Source organism: Schistocerca cancellata, chromosome 4 (genome assembly GCF_023864275.1).
Source record: "Schistocerca cancellata isolate TAMUIC-IGC-003103 chromosome 4, iqSchCanc2.1, whole genome shotgun sequence".
Taxonomy (NCBI): domain Eukaryota; kingdom Metazoa; phylum Arthropoda; class Insecta; order Orthoptera; family Acrididae; genus Schistocerca; species Schistocerca cancellata.
The window spans coordinates 313,810,058-313,826,797 of NC_064629.1; positions in this window are offsets into that span (position 1 = coordinate 313,810,058).

The window sequence follows — 16,740 nt, forward strand, 5'->3', positions numbered from 1 at the left end:
TTAATTGTGTTTCTTATATGACAGTAAAGAGTTGCCTATGATAAATGACATGGCTCTTTTTAATTTTTGTAACTCTAACCACATAACCTTTTGTATCTCAATTAAATTTTCATAAATAATAGTTTGGTATTATTGATTTACTTCCATTTAAAAAAAAAATGCATGAGTTAGGTGGTAACACTTCTTATCATCACTATATATTATCGAGCTTTCTAATAAAGTTACGGTGTTGTGCGCCCGATAGTCACCGCAGAGGCGGAAAGTGTTATCTTTCTTAGGCACCAAATGAATGGGTGATGACCAACTACTAGAAGAAGGACAAATAATCTTACTGTCTAAAAGTACCTGAATAATTGCTTTGTTTAAGTTTATCTGGGTTTAAATGCCTACCCTTTGCACATACTGGTGGACCTTCAGTGGTATTAATTCTATGGACAGTACTGTTCTTGATCGCATGCACCGACGGGGACGATGGACCCACACCCAATGAAGTATGACTGACCTCTAATGCACACGCTTGTGTGTCCCCAACCTGTGGATCAGCAGGAGTGGTGGTCATCCACTGATAGTCCTTGTCGCAGAGCCTGTTGGGGTACTTGGTAGTGTCACGAACACAGCTTATGTCCGGTGTTAGAAACGTCACGCAGCATTGGCAGCAGGTGTGAGGAGCTGGCGCGACGGCTGAGGGCATAGTCGTGTGTGACAGATAGGTGACCTGCTTCCAAGCATCCATGAGCTTGGCTTTTATGGTGGCAATGTGTAAGTGGAGGGCTTCATTGCTGTCCTAAAACTTGTCGTTGTGAGAGAGCACTGCAACAGTGGCTCAGCTAGCTCACACAATAGAGTGGCACTCTCGGATGAGAATGAAGAACTATTGGAACCGCTGGTACAGTCTACTGAGTTAAATATTAGTGCACCTCATTGTAGGTTAGGTGAAAGAGCATAGGTTAAGAGAAAATCTACCCCAAGCATGGGTTCATCCACATCGGCGATAACAAAAGTCCACTGTAAGGGGGTCTTAATGTCCTGCAGTTTTAAGTTTAAATTAGTTATGCCATGAGATTGGATCAAGAAATTATTGGTGGCTTGATGTGGGGGGCAAGGTTGATGCTTGAATTTAATACCTGTGGACAAAGGTATGACACTGATCTCGGCCCCTGTGTCAACTAGAAACCAAAGGCAAGACACTTCACCTTTCAGGTGTAAGTGTCCTGGAGCATGAGGTGAATAAGTACTATGAGACTGGCATCTGTGCGATGCAGCATGGGAAGTAGTGCCTGGGTGGAGTCGCGCTATTTGTTTGGGAAGGCGCATGGGGAACGACATTTCTTAGCTGTGTTGCCAAAGCAGGAATGGAAATAACACCAAGCAGAACGGTGTGTAGCATCATCCATCAAGCTCACTGAGGCCAAAGTGGCAGTGGAGGGGGTCATGTGTGTAGATTCCTCCAATGGCGGTGCCACAGTAGAGCTGGTAGGAGAGGAGTTACGGCGGTGGCTGCCAGGCAGCGATGGGTTCATGCGCATGTGCAGAGTGAGTTGTGTGCATTCTGTACCAAACAATGGAAACTGCCATGCAGGTGTACCAACCCCTGAGGCCTGAGGGCCCCCTGAGCACAGGGGGGGGGGGGGGGGGGGTATACAGGGGTGGCAGAATATTGTAAACCTGGTCCGCTATCTTCAGTTTACCATCCAGTGGGCCCAAAGTTAAATGGAGAAGGTGAATTTGAACTTCAGGAGGAAGTTTGAGCAACCAGATGGTCCAAAGTGTATCGTCCGGCATATGATGTGTGTCAATCATAGAGCAGAGATGATGCAAGAGGTGCAACGGGGATCTGGAACCCAGCAACTTGTGACTGATGATTGGGCTGAGAGCTTCCTCTGTAGATCTGGATAAGCAATCGAGGATGGTGCGTCAGGCAAATGTATATTTGTCCGTAGCGGTTGGTGAAGCCATAATATGGCATATCAGGTCCAGTTCATCATGGAGGTGACATAGTAAGCAAAGGAATTTTGAGTTGTCATCAGCGACGCTGTGTAGCTGCAGGATGTGGTCGACCAAGGCAAACCATGTGCATGGGTGGTCCTTGTGAATGGGTAGTAGCTTAGGCCAATGCATGGGGACGTCTTGGCGTAACTGTTTGTCGGAAGTTGTTGCTCCCTGTCCGTAGCTCTGCAGTGTAACTTGCTCAGGTGCAGTAGCAGTGCACCAGTTCTCGATACTGTCAGTGGCATGTGGCGCGGTAGGCATGGCTGGCTCGACTGTGGCTGAGAAATCAACGAGCTGGGTGTTCGATGAAGTAATGGCAACAGGCATAGAATGGACCGGTGTGAAAGAATCAACCATAATTGACCGATGTGTGGAAAACGACAGAGTACTGTCTCCAGGCCCCTCCCCTAAAGATGCACTAAAATTATTAAAATCACCCAATGTTTGTGGAACACATGCGGTAGAAGTGGCAGGCATGGCAGGCACAGCGTGTGGCATCGGAAACACTCGTAAAGTGGATGATGGTAGTGGGAGAAGGGAGGGGAGGGGTAGGGGGAGCTGGTGCAAACTCCATAGTTCTGGGATAAACATGAAATTTCCTGTATTGAGCATCCAGCTTGATTTGTACCGCCACTGACTCAAGTGGAAAGTTCACACTGGCAGTTGGGAAACTTGCAAACATAGTCACTGGGGTTTGAGCACATCGTGCCGGCTGTTTCTGAGCACTCAGAACACATGGAAGGTTCATATTCGATGTAAAACATTCACATGCGAAGTTTTGTGCACAAAAAATGTTCTGTTGGTATGAGACACTGCCACACGACTGCTTATTCATGTATGATAACGATCAGTTATTGTTCTTACCTGATGCCAGCAGACATGTAGAAGCTCTGTCCTGTTGAGTACAGCTAGCTCATGTGTTCAGAAACTGTGTTGAACTATTGCGAACACAAGTTGGATAATTGGAAAATGATGCGGAAGTGTCTGTTGAAAAACCTAGATGGCACATGTGCGGTGCAGCTGCCGGCAAGCGATCCATTGTGTACTGCTTAACGGGACAAGAGTTCGTTGTTGCACTCACAAATAAATTTGGGGTCACCAGTATGAGTTTAGTGTTGTAGGTTCACTGGATCCAATGATGTACACTATACCACCCATATACAGATATACACAACTCTTGATTCTCAGTACACGTGTTTATCATTTCGTGTGCGACCACAGACTGCTCACAAAGAGCTTGCAAAACAAAGACATTATATGCAACTTGATCAATAGTCACCACACTCTTATATCTTCTACAGACATAGTGATATGCGCATCTCTCCATCTAGAAACTAATAATACTTAGTGAGTTTGTACAGCATTTATTGTGGTGACCAGTTTCAGCGAACTATGCTGCCACCATTAGATCTTCTGCAGTACATTTAACTGTATCTTGACCAAATGCATCTTAAATCATGTTATATCATATTTCATGAACATGACAACAATAGTATATCAGAAACTCAAGCATAAAATATCTGTCACATACAACAAAGTACATATTGCACTGATATACAGGTTTATGATCAGGGCAATATGTACATTGATTTATGTAATAGTTATTTTATGCCTGACTTTCTGATATACTATTGTTCTCATGTTCATGAAATATCATTGTCTGACATGATACGATATAAGATGCATTTGGTCAAGATTCAGTGAAATGTAGCGCAGATCAGATGATGGCAACATAGCTTGCTGAAACCAGTCATCACAATAAATGCTGTGCAGTAGTGATCTTGGCTGTTTGAAGCTGTACTTCTGTTTCTGCATCAGCTAATTGTGTTTCTTATATTTAAAGAAAAGTTAAAACACAATATTTATAAAATAATTAATTATGAGAGGAAAGAATTGTCTACGATAAATGACGTGGCTCTTTTTAATTTTTGTAACTCTAACCATACAACATTTTGTATCTCAATTAAATTTTCATAAATAATGGTTTGGTATTATTGGTTTGCTTTCATTTAAAAAAAAAGAAAGAAAAGAAAATCCATGAGTCACTTGGCAACACTTACTATCATCACTCTATATATTATCGGGATTTCTAATAAAGTTATGGGTTTAGTGTTGTAGGATTGCCAGATCCAATGATGTACACCATACCACATGTAATAAACACTATTTTATTGGTCCAAAGCACACATATACAGATATACACATCTCTTGATTCTCAGTACACATGCTTATCGTTTTGCACGTGACCACAGACTGGTCACAAAGAGCTTGTCAAACAAAGATGTTACATGTGACTTGGTCAATAGTTGCCACAAAGTCATTACCAATCAATGATTTCTCAATTTTCCAAAGTAATCAGAAAGATAAATTTGTTCGATTTGGAAGCTCTGTCTTAATTCTTTATTTGAGCTCTCCATTTGACAACGTGAGGATGGCACTGAAGAAGGAGTGTCAACAATGTCCTGCCAGGTAGCTTATTTATCTTACTGATGGGAGTTTAAGTACTATTCATTTTGAAAAAAATTAAAGACTGATCCTTTTGAAAGTATGCTTGTCAAGGGAACACTTACATCCGCCAGTCTAAATATTCTGCCCTGTTTCTTGCTCCAAGGTTAACACAGTGAGAGTCTACTCATTTTCCGTTCATGGCTGCTACTTTGAATGCACTTGCATAAAGTTTGTTGAGGGACTCAGAATTCCTTACTAGTGGTTGTCACACTTATTTTTTCTACCATTGCTTACAGCAACCTCCCTGGAATGTCTTGTGACCAATGACCATAATTTTTCACTATGTTATTATCACCCACGTCTTTTCCTGAAAGCAGGAACATTTTCTTTTTTTTAATTTAGGTTATTTATTTTACAGACATAAATTAAAGTTGTTAGCTTTAACTTCATAATAACCTCCCTGTCAAAAGACAATTTGCAGGAGTCAATTAACACATAAACCAGAATGAATTATGTGAGAAGACAGTACGATATGATTCTCAGAGAAAACTTTTCACTTTTATAATTACAACAAATGTATAGAACAATGTCTGTCCATGTCATATCTGAAACCTTCTATTTATCCTCATTCAGTTACTGACTACTTACATACTACTAATAATTTTGCAAATTTAATTACAGTTTTAAAAACAAACAAACAAGCTTTCAATGTATGTATACTATGTTGTAGATTATTCACAAATCACTTCAGATATTTGAAAACCATACATGCTACTAAGCTAGTCAAACATAGAACTCCAAAACAATAATACAGAATGGAGGCACAAAGGAATTAGAGACATTGGCTGTGAGTGAGCATTGATTGAAATCAATAGGTAAAGTCAAAAATTTGTGCTGGACCAGAATTCAAACCCAGGTTTCCTGGTTACTAGGCACATGCTCTAACCACTAAGCCATCTGAGCCTGGTATATATCTGGACTAAATAGATCATTGGCTGTCTCACCTTCACACGCACAGGTGCGTGCTGGCATTTGCGCATGTGTGTGCGTGTGTGTGTACACATACACACTTTTGGACAATGTCTGTAATTCCTTTGTGTCTTAATTCATCATTGCTGCTGGATAAAGAACGGACACCACATATACATATCATTAAGGTGAGAAAGCTGATGATCTCTCCAGTGGAGATGCACACCAGAGACAAGCTCTTACAGGAACTGTCTAAATGCCATTCGTAGTGTGTGGATAAGCTGAGCATTTGGGTCTGACGGGAAGTGTGCTAGCGTAGCCCATGTAGATGCATTGGCCACTGTGTCCAAATGGTTCAGTGGTCAGAGCATCTGCCTCCTACACAAGAGCCCCAGGATCAAATCCTGGTCAGGCACAAATTTTTAACTTTATCCATTGATTTCAATCAATGTACGCTCGCAGGCAATGTATGTAGTTCCTTCATGTCTTAAGTTATAATAGCTGCTACATCATATACAGCTTTTTCCACCTCAACTTTTCACAGCCAATATCTCTGGACTGACAATAGATATTGATAAACAGCTTTCACGGGTATGAATGTACAGCAGGGGCTTACAAAAGTAAATATTACGAGACATTCTAAACTGTGTGCAAATATTAGTTTCAACACAAACTTATGTTTTTTTTTTTTTTTTTTTTTTTTTTTTTTTTTAAATGGACATCACATATTATTCCATACGCAATCAATGAGACAGGAAATCACAGTAATAATGGCACTGGTTCCATCGCAATACTGTTGCATAAGAGTAGCACAGTCACTGTTGTGTAGTGGTTATGATACTAGACTATTGCATGGAGGGTTGTGAGTTCAAAACTCACCTGAACTGTAAAATTTTAATTTCTATATTTGGTTCAAGTACATTCTAGAAGTATCCACAAATGTCAAGAATCACTGTACTGGAATGTTCTGTAACTGTATATATACCTTACGTGTTTTGGCCGGAGGCAGTTCACTCCGCATTCTTGTATGTGCAAGTGCTGAATAAACCTTCATTAAGTGAAGTTAGTGTTCATTATTCATCTAATTACCCCTTATTCTACATGATAATATGTCAGTTATATCTCAAGAAATTTGGATGTGAAGCTGACATGTGAAATGAATGAAACGCACCATTATTGTACTTCTTGAGATGCAACATGCAAGCATGTTGCTTGCAATTGTGATGTGATTGACACACATATTTTTACTTTCCCAAGATGCAAGCAGAACCCACAGGTTGCTTATATTTTTACTTTCAATGTTATCATGAAGGCCAAAAGTAATAATAGAGATTCCTGCCACAAACACTGATATGTACATAATGGTGTCCCTCATGTATGTTGTATTTATCAACATACAGACTACAAAACAGTACAGGCTGGTGTACATCGCCCTATTCCACCACCCAGGTCAACATTTCACCTCTGCAGTTGCGTACAGGAATGGGCAGCAGTCAGCGCTGTGTGTGGGGATGGCTCACTGCGAAGCAGGTTGTCCTGTGTAGAAGTAGGTACAGGTACATGGGACCCGTGTACTGTACACTGTAATTGATATCATTTGCAAATCATGACATTAATATACCTGTGTTTCTGTTCTAGGCATTCAACATGGTATTCACAAGTGAGGAAATGGCTGACATGATATTAATGTATGGAGAATGTCACCAAAATGGCACATTTTTGGTACAGTTGTATGCCCAGTAGTGCCCTAATAGACATCATCCAACCTGCCCTACCTTCATGAATATTGTTAGAAGGCTTCACATGACAGGATGGTTGTCTCCATGAACACAGATTTGGAGCAGAGGCGTAACACATGAAGCAGCAGAGGTAAGCCACTGCAATAAACAATCCTCATGCAAGATTCATGAAATGGGAGGCAGATGGGAATCCCTCAAACAAGAGTGATGCATATTCTGCACAGGCACAGATGCCACCCATATCATGAGGTAGTATATCAAGGCCTCCATGGCAAACAATGTTCACAGTCACCTGGAATACTGGGTAATGCAGCAAGGCCATGACCTTATGTGTAGTGTACTGTTTGCCAATGAGATGACATATATAAACCATGGGAATGTCAACTTACTCAATATGCATTACTGGCCACCAGAAAACCCACACTGGATTCAACAGGTTGAACATCGTCAGTGGAGTGTCAGTGTATGGTGTGGTATTGTAGACACTACATCATTGTCTTGTATTTCATTGATGGCACTCTTATCAGGTGACAGTATGAGCAGTTTCTGCGATGTACCTTACCAGGACTGATGGAAGACCTACACCTACCTCTTCATTTGCAACAAATAATGTGGTATCAACATGATGGATGCCCTGCATATAATGCCACGGTGGCACGACAGGCACTAAACCAACAATTTCCATATTTATGAAACTTCCTGGCAGATTAAAACTGTGTGCCAAACGGAGACTCGAACTTGGAACCTTTGCCTTTCGTGGGCAAGTGCTGTGAGGACGGTTAGTGAGTCGTGCTTGGGTAGCTCAGTTGGTAGAGCACTTGCCCATGAAAGGTAAAAGTCCTGTGTTCAAAACTCAGTGTAGCACACAGTTTTAATCTGCCAGGAAGTTTCATATCAGCACACACTCTAATGCAGTGTGAAAATATTGTTCTGGAATTCCCACATTGCTGGATTGGATGGGGCAATCCCATTCAGGGATTTCGAGCATGGTCACTAGACCTCACCTCCATGGACTTTTTTCTCTGAGAACATGTGAAAGATGTGGTCATCAGCATGTCCTAAAACAGTAGCCAACATGAAAGCCTGTATTACCACTGCATACACTGTAATAATACCACAATCACTGACAGCTGTGAGTGGATCCATGATGGAGCATGCACAGTGGTAGTGCCCATCAAATGGCGATCTCTTTGAACATATGTTGTAGCATTTTGGCTGTGAGTCATGTGGTTGTACATCGACGTACATTTTGTGCATTATGGAGAAGACACATCTATGTCTACATGATTACTCTGCTATTAACAATAAAGTGCCTGGCAGAGGATTCAATGAACCACCTTCATGCTGTCTCTCTACCGTTCCACTCTTGAATGGCAAGCAGGAAAAATGAGCACTTAAATTTTTCTGTGTGAGCCCTGATTTCTCTTATTTTATCATGATGATCATTTCTCCCTATGTAGGTGGGTGACAACAGAATGTTTTCATAAACGGAGGAGAAAAATGGTGATCGAAATTTCATGAGAAGATCCTGTCACAACGAAAAACGCCTTTGTTTTAATGATTGCCATTCCAATTCACATATCATGTCTGTGACACTATCTCCTCTATTTCATGATAATACAAAATGAGCTGCCCTTCTTTGTACTTTTTTTATGTCATCCGTCAGTCCTACCTGATGCGGATCCCACACAGCACAGCAATACTCCAGAATAGGGCAGACAAGCATAGTGTAAGCAGTCTCTTTGGTAGACCTGTTGCACCTTCTAAGTGTTCTGCCAATGAATTGCAGTCTTTGGTTTGTTCCACCCACAATATTATCTATGTGATCATCCCAATTTAGGTTATTTGTAATTGTAATCCCTAAGTATTTAGTTGAATTTACAGCCCTCAGATTTGTGTGACTTATCGCATAATCGAAATTTAGCTGATTTCTTTTAGTACTCATGTGAATAACTTCACACTTTTCTTTATTCAGGGTCAATTGCCACTTTTCACACCACACAGATATCTTATCTAAATCACTTTGAAAGTCGTTTTGATCATCTGATGACTTTACAAGACAGTAAATGACAGCATCATCTGCAAACAATCAAAGATGGCTGCTCAGATTGTCTCCTTTGTCATTAATATAGATCAGGAACAATAGAGGGCCTATAACACTTCCTTGGGGAATGCCAGATATTACTTCTGTTTTACTTGATGACTTTCCATCTATTACTACGAACTGTGACCTTTCTGACAGGAAAACACGAATCCAGTCGCACAAATGAGGCAATACTCCATAGGCGTGCAGTTTTATTAGAAGATGCTTGTGAGGAATGGTGTTGAAAGCCTTCTGGAAATCTAAAGATATGGTATCAATTTGACATCCCCTGTTGATAGCACTTATTACTTCATGAGTATAAAGAGATAGTTGTGTGTCACAAGAACGATATTTTCTGAATGCGTGTTAACTATATGTCAATAAATCATTTTCTTTGAGGCACTTCATAATGTTCAAATACAGTATATGTTCTAAAACCCTATTGCAAATCGACGTTAGTGATATAGGCCTGTAATTCAGTGGATTACTCCTACTTCCCTTTTTGGGTATTGGTGTGACTTGAGCAATTTTCCAGTCTTGAGGTACCAATCTTTCTGTGAGCGAGTGGTTGTATATAATTGCTAAATATGGAGCTATTTTATCAGCATACTCTGAGAGGAACCTGACTGGTATACAATCAGGACCAGAGGCCTTGCTTTTATTAAGTGATTTAAGCTGTTTTGTTACACCAAGGATATCTACTTATATGTTTCTCATCTTGGCAGTTGTTCTTGATTGGAATTCAGGAATATTTACCTTGTCTTCTTTGGTGAAGGATTTTTGGGAAACCGTGTTTAATAACTCTGCTTTAGTGGCACTGTCACCAGTGACTTCACCGTTGTTATCACGCAGTGAAGGCATTGATTGCACCTTGCCACTGGTGTGCTTTATGTATGACCAGAATCTCTCTGGGTTTTCTGCCAGATTTCGAGACAGAATTTTGTTGTGGAAATTATTAAAAGCATCTCGCATTGAAGTACGTGCTATATTTCAAACTTCTGTAAGACTTTGCCAATCTTGGGGATTGTTTGTTTTATTGGTACTACTGTATGTTTATGTGTGCATTGCACCATCTGCAATGAATCAATTGTGTCACAGTCATTAAAGATGTTCAGTGACATGTCCTATATGTGGCATGTACTATTGTGTAAATGATGTAGAACTATGTACAAATAGCATGTATCCCGCTGTGCGACCTTTTGACAGTAATTAATTTTGTTTACTCTGGCTGGTGGTTATCAGTATTTTGTTACCATTGTGTTCATTGTAGTATTGTCAAAAAGTTCAATAAAGCACGTACAAGTAAACTGTGTCCTTGTTTTCACTGTGAGTGACTGGACATCCATATGTTTCCCAGAACACATACTAACAGTTTACATAGCAATATGTAGGTACAGCATTTGTTGTATCATAATACCTCAATTACATCATGATTACGAGCAACATGTGGGTCACATTTGCATAGCAGGAAGTGCAATAGTGGTGTGTTTCATTCATTTCATGCTTCAACTTCACATTCCAATTTCTCTGGATATAAAATGAAATTTTCACTCTACAGCGGAGTGTGCGCTGATATGAAACTTCCTGGCAGATTAAAACTGTGTGCCAGACCGAGACTCAAACTCGAGACCTTTGCCTTTCGCAGGCAAGTGCTCTGCCAACTGAGCTACCCAAGCACGACTCACGCCCCGTCCTCACAGCTTCACTTCTGCCAGTACCTCGTCTCCTACCTTCCAAACTTTACAGAAGCTCTCCTGTGAAACTTGCAGAACTAGCACTCCAGAAAGAAAGGATTTTGCGGAGACATGGCTTAGCCACAGCCTGGGGGTTGTTTCTAGAATGAAATTTTCACTCTACAGCAGAGTGTGCACTGATATGAAACTTCCTGGCAGATTAAAACTGTGTGCCAGACCGAGACTCGAACGCGGGACCTTTGCCTTTCACGGGCAAGTGCTCTACCAACTGGGCTACCCAAGCATGACTCACGCCCCGTCCTCACAGCTTCACTTCTGCCAGTACCTCGTCTTCTACCTTCCAAACTTTACAGAAGCTCTCCTGCGAAATTTGCAGAACTAGCACTCCTGAAAGAAAGGAATATGTGGAGACATGGCTTAGCTACAGCCTGGGGGTTGTTTCTAGAATGAAATTTTCACTCTACAGTGGAGTGTACGCTGATATGAAACTTCCTGGCAGATTAAAACTGTGTGCCAGACCGAGACTCGAACTCGGGACCTTTGCCTTTCGCGGGCAAGTGCTCTACCAACTGACCTACCCAAGCACAACTCATGCCCTGTCCTCACAGCTTCACTTCTGCCAGTACCTTGTCTCCTACCTTCCAAACTTTACAGAAGCTCTCCTGCGAAACTTGCAAAGGTCCCGAGTTCGAGTCTTGGTCTGGCACACAGTTTTAATCTGGCAGGAAGTTTCATTCTCTGGATATAATTGAAACATTGTGACGCAGCCAATGCCATTACTATTGTGATTTATCATGTAATTGATTGGGTATGGAACAATGCGTGGTGTCCATTGAAAAAGTTTGTGTTGAAACCAATATTTGGACATAGTTCAGAATGTCTCATAGTATTTATTTTCATGAGAGCCTGCCAGACATTCATACCCTTGAAAGCCATTCATCAATATGTATTGGGTTCCAGAGATATTGGTGGTGAAATAGTTAGGTGGGACACCCTGTATAAAAAATGGAGGGAAACAAATCACAGCTGAAATGTGTTACTAGCCCCATCAAGTTCATACTAGCTGAAGGTTCAAATAAATATTGTGACCTTCCAAGTAGTCCACAGCTCTTGGTCTTGCGGTATCATTTTCGCTTCCTGCACACAGAATCCCAGGTTCGATTCCCGGCGAGGTCAGGCATTTTCCCTGCCTCGAGATGACTGGGTGTTGTTGTGTTGTCTTCATCATCATTATTCATCCCCATTAAGGTTGGAGGAAGGCAATGGCAAACCACCTCGGCTATGACCTTGCCTAGTCGGCGGTGCGGGTCTCCCGCATCGTTCCCTACACTCCTCGGAGTATGGGACCTCATCATCATCATCTCACCTTCCACGTCTCACTCATACATATTTAAAACTAAGAATTTGATTCACTTACCTCATATCTTTATACCACATTCACTCAAATTATATGTATGATTTTCTCAACAGTAATCATGTTATATTCAATGTAAACTACAATACATCCTCCTTCCAAAGAGTGTGACCCATTGATTTTCTACTTCTTTCAATAAAAGATCTTCATGCATGCTGAGTAGCCCTTCTATATACCTTATGTCCAGGACGGATGAGAAAGCTCTTAGAGATATGCCAGCAGTCACTCTAAAAATTAATGTTTTGCATAAACAATAACAACCAAAGATAAAACTGGTTTCCTCAAGAAGGTAAAATAAACAAAAAGAAAAGTAATTCTAAGCTGGAAAATAAACATGTTCAAGCCTATGACTGAGCGATAATAATGAAGGACACACAGTGATTTGAAAGGTAAAACATAAGCATTATAACAATTATTCCAGAAATGGCACGGTATGAAAGAATCAGGAGCATTTTCCACAAACATGGCTAGCATAAGGGAAGACCAAACCAAAAGAGAAATAGAAGATAAGACTGGATAAGAATTCGGTAAAAGAAATGGAAACAAAAGTAGGCATTTTATTTCAACTGACAAATCAAGATGCTGGCTGAAAAATTTAATAATTATGAAATTACTCACTCTACTAAGGAACAGTGTATCATAGAAATATATTTTTATAGAATTTCAATTTCCAACAGCATCATTTACAAACCAAACAGATCACCAATTTGTGTAAACAACAAGACATGACAGTATTTTCATAAGTGAATATCTGAATTAGTAATAGAGCTTGCTCCTGGTGCTGCTGCCTTTGCTACTGATCATGTATGATCATGGTTGTTTTACAGGTACATGGCAACACTATGATCAGTAGCTCCAGACCTACTTCCCATTGAACCACATATTACAGTTTCTTCCTGAACCAGTTACATATGGAGTACAGTGGAATGAGCAAGAGAGGTAGAGTAGAAGAATAGAAGCTGAGTTAAGTTATTGTGTACTATCTCTCTCTCTCTCTCTCTCTCTCTCTCTCTCTCTCTCTCTCTCTCTCTCTCTCTCTATTCGTTTAGTCGGTTCCAACTCTTCGTGACCCCATGAACCAAATCACGCCACTTTTTCCTGTCTTGCACTTTCTCCCGTAGACCTTCCAGGTTGGAACACATTGCTTCTGTGATGCCATCAACCCATCTCATCCTCTGACGTCCTCTTCTTCTAGTTCCTTCAATCTTCCCCAGCATTAATGTTTTTTTCCAGCGAGGCATGCCTTCGCATTGTGTGTCCAATTTAGGTCAACTTTTGTTTTAACATTAGACCTTCCAGGAAGAAATCTGGTTTTATTTGCTCCAATATTGATCCATTGGTTCTCTTTGCAGTACATGGAACTCTAAGAAGTTTCCTACAACACCACAATTCGAAGGAGTCAATTCTTCGCTGTTCAGCCTTTCTAATGGTCCAGGTCTCACATCCATACATCACAACTGGAAAGACCATAGCCCTCACAATATGGATCTTTGTTACTAGTGTTATATCTCTGGACCTTATAATCTTGTCAAGGTTTGACATCGCCTGTCTACCGAGCAACAGGCGTCTCCGGATTTCATGGCTGCAGTCGCCATCAGCAAAGATCTGGGAACCAAGATAACTGAATGTGGTCACTACCTCCATGGTTTCTCCTGCTATATCCCATGAATTGGTAGGTGTAGTTGCCATAATTTTCGTTTTCTTCACATTCTGCCTAAGACCGGCCTTTTCACTTTCATCTTTCACCTTCAGCAAGAGTGTTCTCAATTCTTCCTCACTTTCTGCCAACAGGATCATATCATCTGCGTTCCTGAGGTTGTTTACATTTATTCCAGCTTTTTTAATTCCTGTTTCTCCTTCATCTAGCCTTGCATTCCTCATAACATGTTCTGCATACAGATTAAATAAGTACGGTGACAGTATGCAACCTTGCCAGGCCCCTTTCTGAATCTTTATCCATTTCGTTGTTCCATACATAGTTCTCACCGTGGATTCTTGGTCAAGGTATAAACTCCGTATCAGATGAATGAGGTGATCTGGTACACCCATGTTTTTCAGTACGTTCCATAATTTGTTGTGATCGATGCAGTCAAAGGATTTGGCGTAGTCAATAAAGCAGAGGTACTCATCCCTCTGGAATTCTCTTGCTTTTTCCATAATCCACCGAATGTTAGCAATTTGATCTCTAGTTCCTCTTCCTTTCCTAAATCCAGCTTGTTCTTCTTGTAGCTCTTGATCTAGATATTGGTGAAGTCTATTTTGTAAGATTTTCAACATGACTTTGCTAGCTTGTGAGATAAGTGCAATTGTTCGGTAATCTGAGCATTCTTTAGATCTTCTCTTCTTCAGAATGGGGATGAATACTGATCTTTTCCAGTCTTCCTGCCACTGCTGTGTGATCCATATTTTTTGACATATTGAGTGTAGTACTTTCACTGCATCCTTTCCAGTGACGTTGAACAATTCTGCTGGTATTTCATCATGTCCACTAGTTTTGTTGTGTATTACTGCCAATAAATATCTGTATGTAAGAAAAATCATTATCAATATAAAAATTTTAAATTAATTTAAAAATGTTCAAAGAGACTATGAGATGTCTCATAGCTAATGGGAAGGCTTTTCCTCAGCTCTCACTCAAGCCATAGACAAATGTCCAAGAGAGGAAAAACAACAAAGGTAGACTTAGGTTGAGACACATCTGCACCAGAGAAAGAGAACAGACGTGTTGGTGGAGATGGACATAGGGTTAGTGACTTAGTGGACTGGGCAGAAGAAGATTTTAAGTGCTTTTAAAACAATGTATGTATGTGAGAACAATGCTCTGATGTGTAAGGTGCTCTAATTCAGATCAGCAGTGGTGCATCTATATCAGCAATGCACCATAACTTCATTTTCACATGGCCCTAATTGTAGGAGGAAATGGACCTAACTGAGGCTACCTGTTTACTGCTACAGTATATCCAGTAAAATGTGTACATATGTTCTGTGAGGGATTTAGCCCAATTTACCTGATTCTATAAGCTTCCAATATTCCCAGCTTGGACAAAAAAAGTACCATACTGCACAAAGACTATTTGCCTAACATCCGCTACAGTCATGGGGAGAGTCCTCTAAGTTTTGTCAGTAATATAATAAGCTATTTGGTCATGATGTAACTGAGAGAAATTTAAAAGGAATCAGAACACACGTTTCAGCAAACTAGTCTTTTCCTCAAAGTTGTAATCTTTTATTTACTATTGGATTTTTTCTTGCCATCCTCAAAGTATGCCAATATTGGTAACAGAGTCACAGTGTTCAAGTAACATTTAATAACTATGAAAGAATTGTTAAGGTTAAGTTGAAGGTGAAACAGCACTGGGCACTGCACAGTAATAATTGTAGATCGGTAAAATCTTAAATTCAGGTATTGTAGACTTATATGACAAGTCCATTTGAAGTGAAAAATTTCTACCATGATTACCAGTGAACAAAATAGTCATTTGAGTAGTTAATGCCATTGATGTAGATATTGCTGAGAGTCCATATTCAGATTAATTTGTTAAAGGTCAAAGTAAATGCACTGAAAATGTGACTTAAAACAGAGAGCTGAATACTGAGAGTATTAGCAAAATGTTGAGAATAGTAATAATTTGGTACTAACAACATTTTTATAGTGTCCTGCTGTTGGATTTAGCATATTCTCTGGAGTTAAATTGTCTTTTGCATTGTGTAATAATAATGTCTAGAGAGGAAGAGTTACTACCAGATTAGTAAATTTAACCCAGGAACTTTTTTTTTTTCTTTACGGCACAGAGTAGTGACCAATATTCCAGAGTTGTAACTCTGAAGATTCAAACAAAATAATAAAATCTATAATAAGTACATAAGGTTCAATTAACAAAGTGAAAGCAGACTTCCAAAAGAAAATTGCTACAAACTCTAAAAAGTCATTTTACATGTCAGGAAAATGTTCACCCATATAACAGTTTCACATGTAAACAGTTAAAAAAATTGTCATCAATGGGGACTGAATGCTGTATCTTCTCCCACACAAGCTCAACAATGCAATCACTCACAGATATGCTTTTCCTGGGCTCCATATCTCTGGTGATACTTTTAATTATCATTTACGCATGTTCTACTGGACGACAACACACAGCATGAACTAAATCAAGGTTTTAGTTCATACTCCATTGACATACAATGTTTGGTACTGATCTGGGTGTCTGAATTCTGAAGGTTTGGGTGTAAGAGGACTGAATTCTTAACAGGCTATAAGAATATATCAAGTACATCAATATGGGGTAGCAGCATAGGTGGAGGCCCTTCAGGGTTCTTAACTGTGACAAGATTCCCTCCCTCCACATTTATGTTGTACAGTGAGAAAGCTGAGAGTATCATCTAGTTTTGCGGTGGAATCCACTC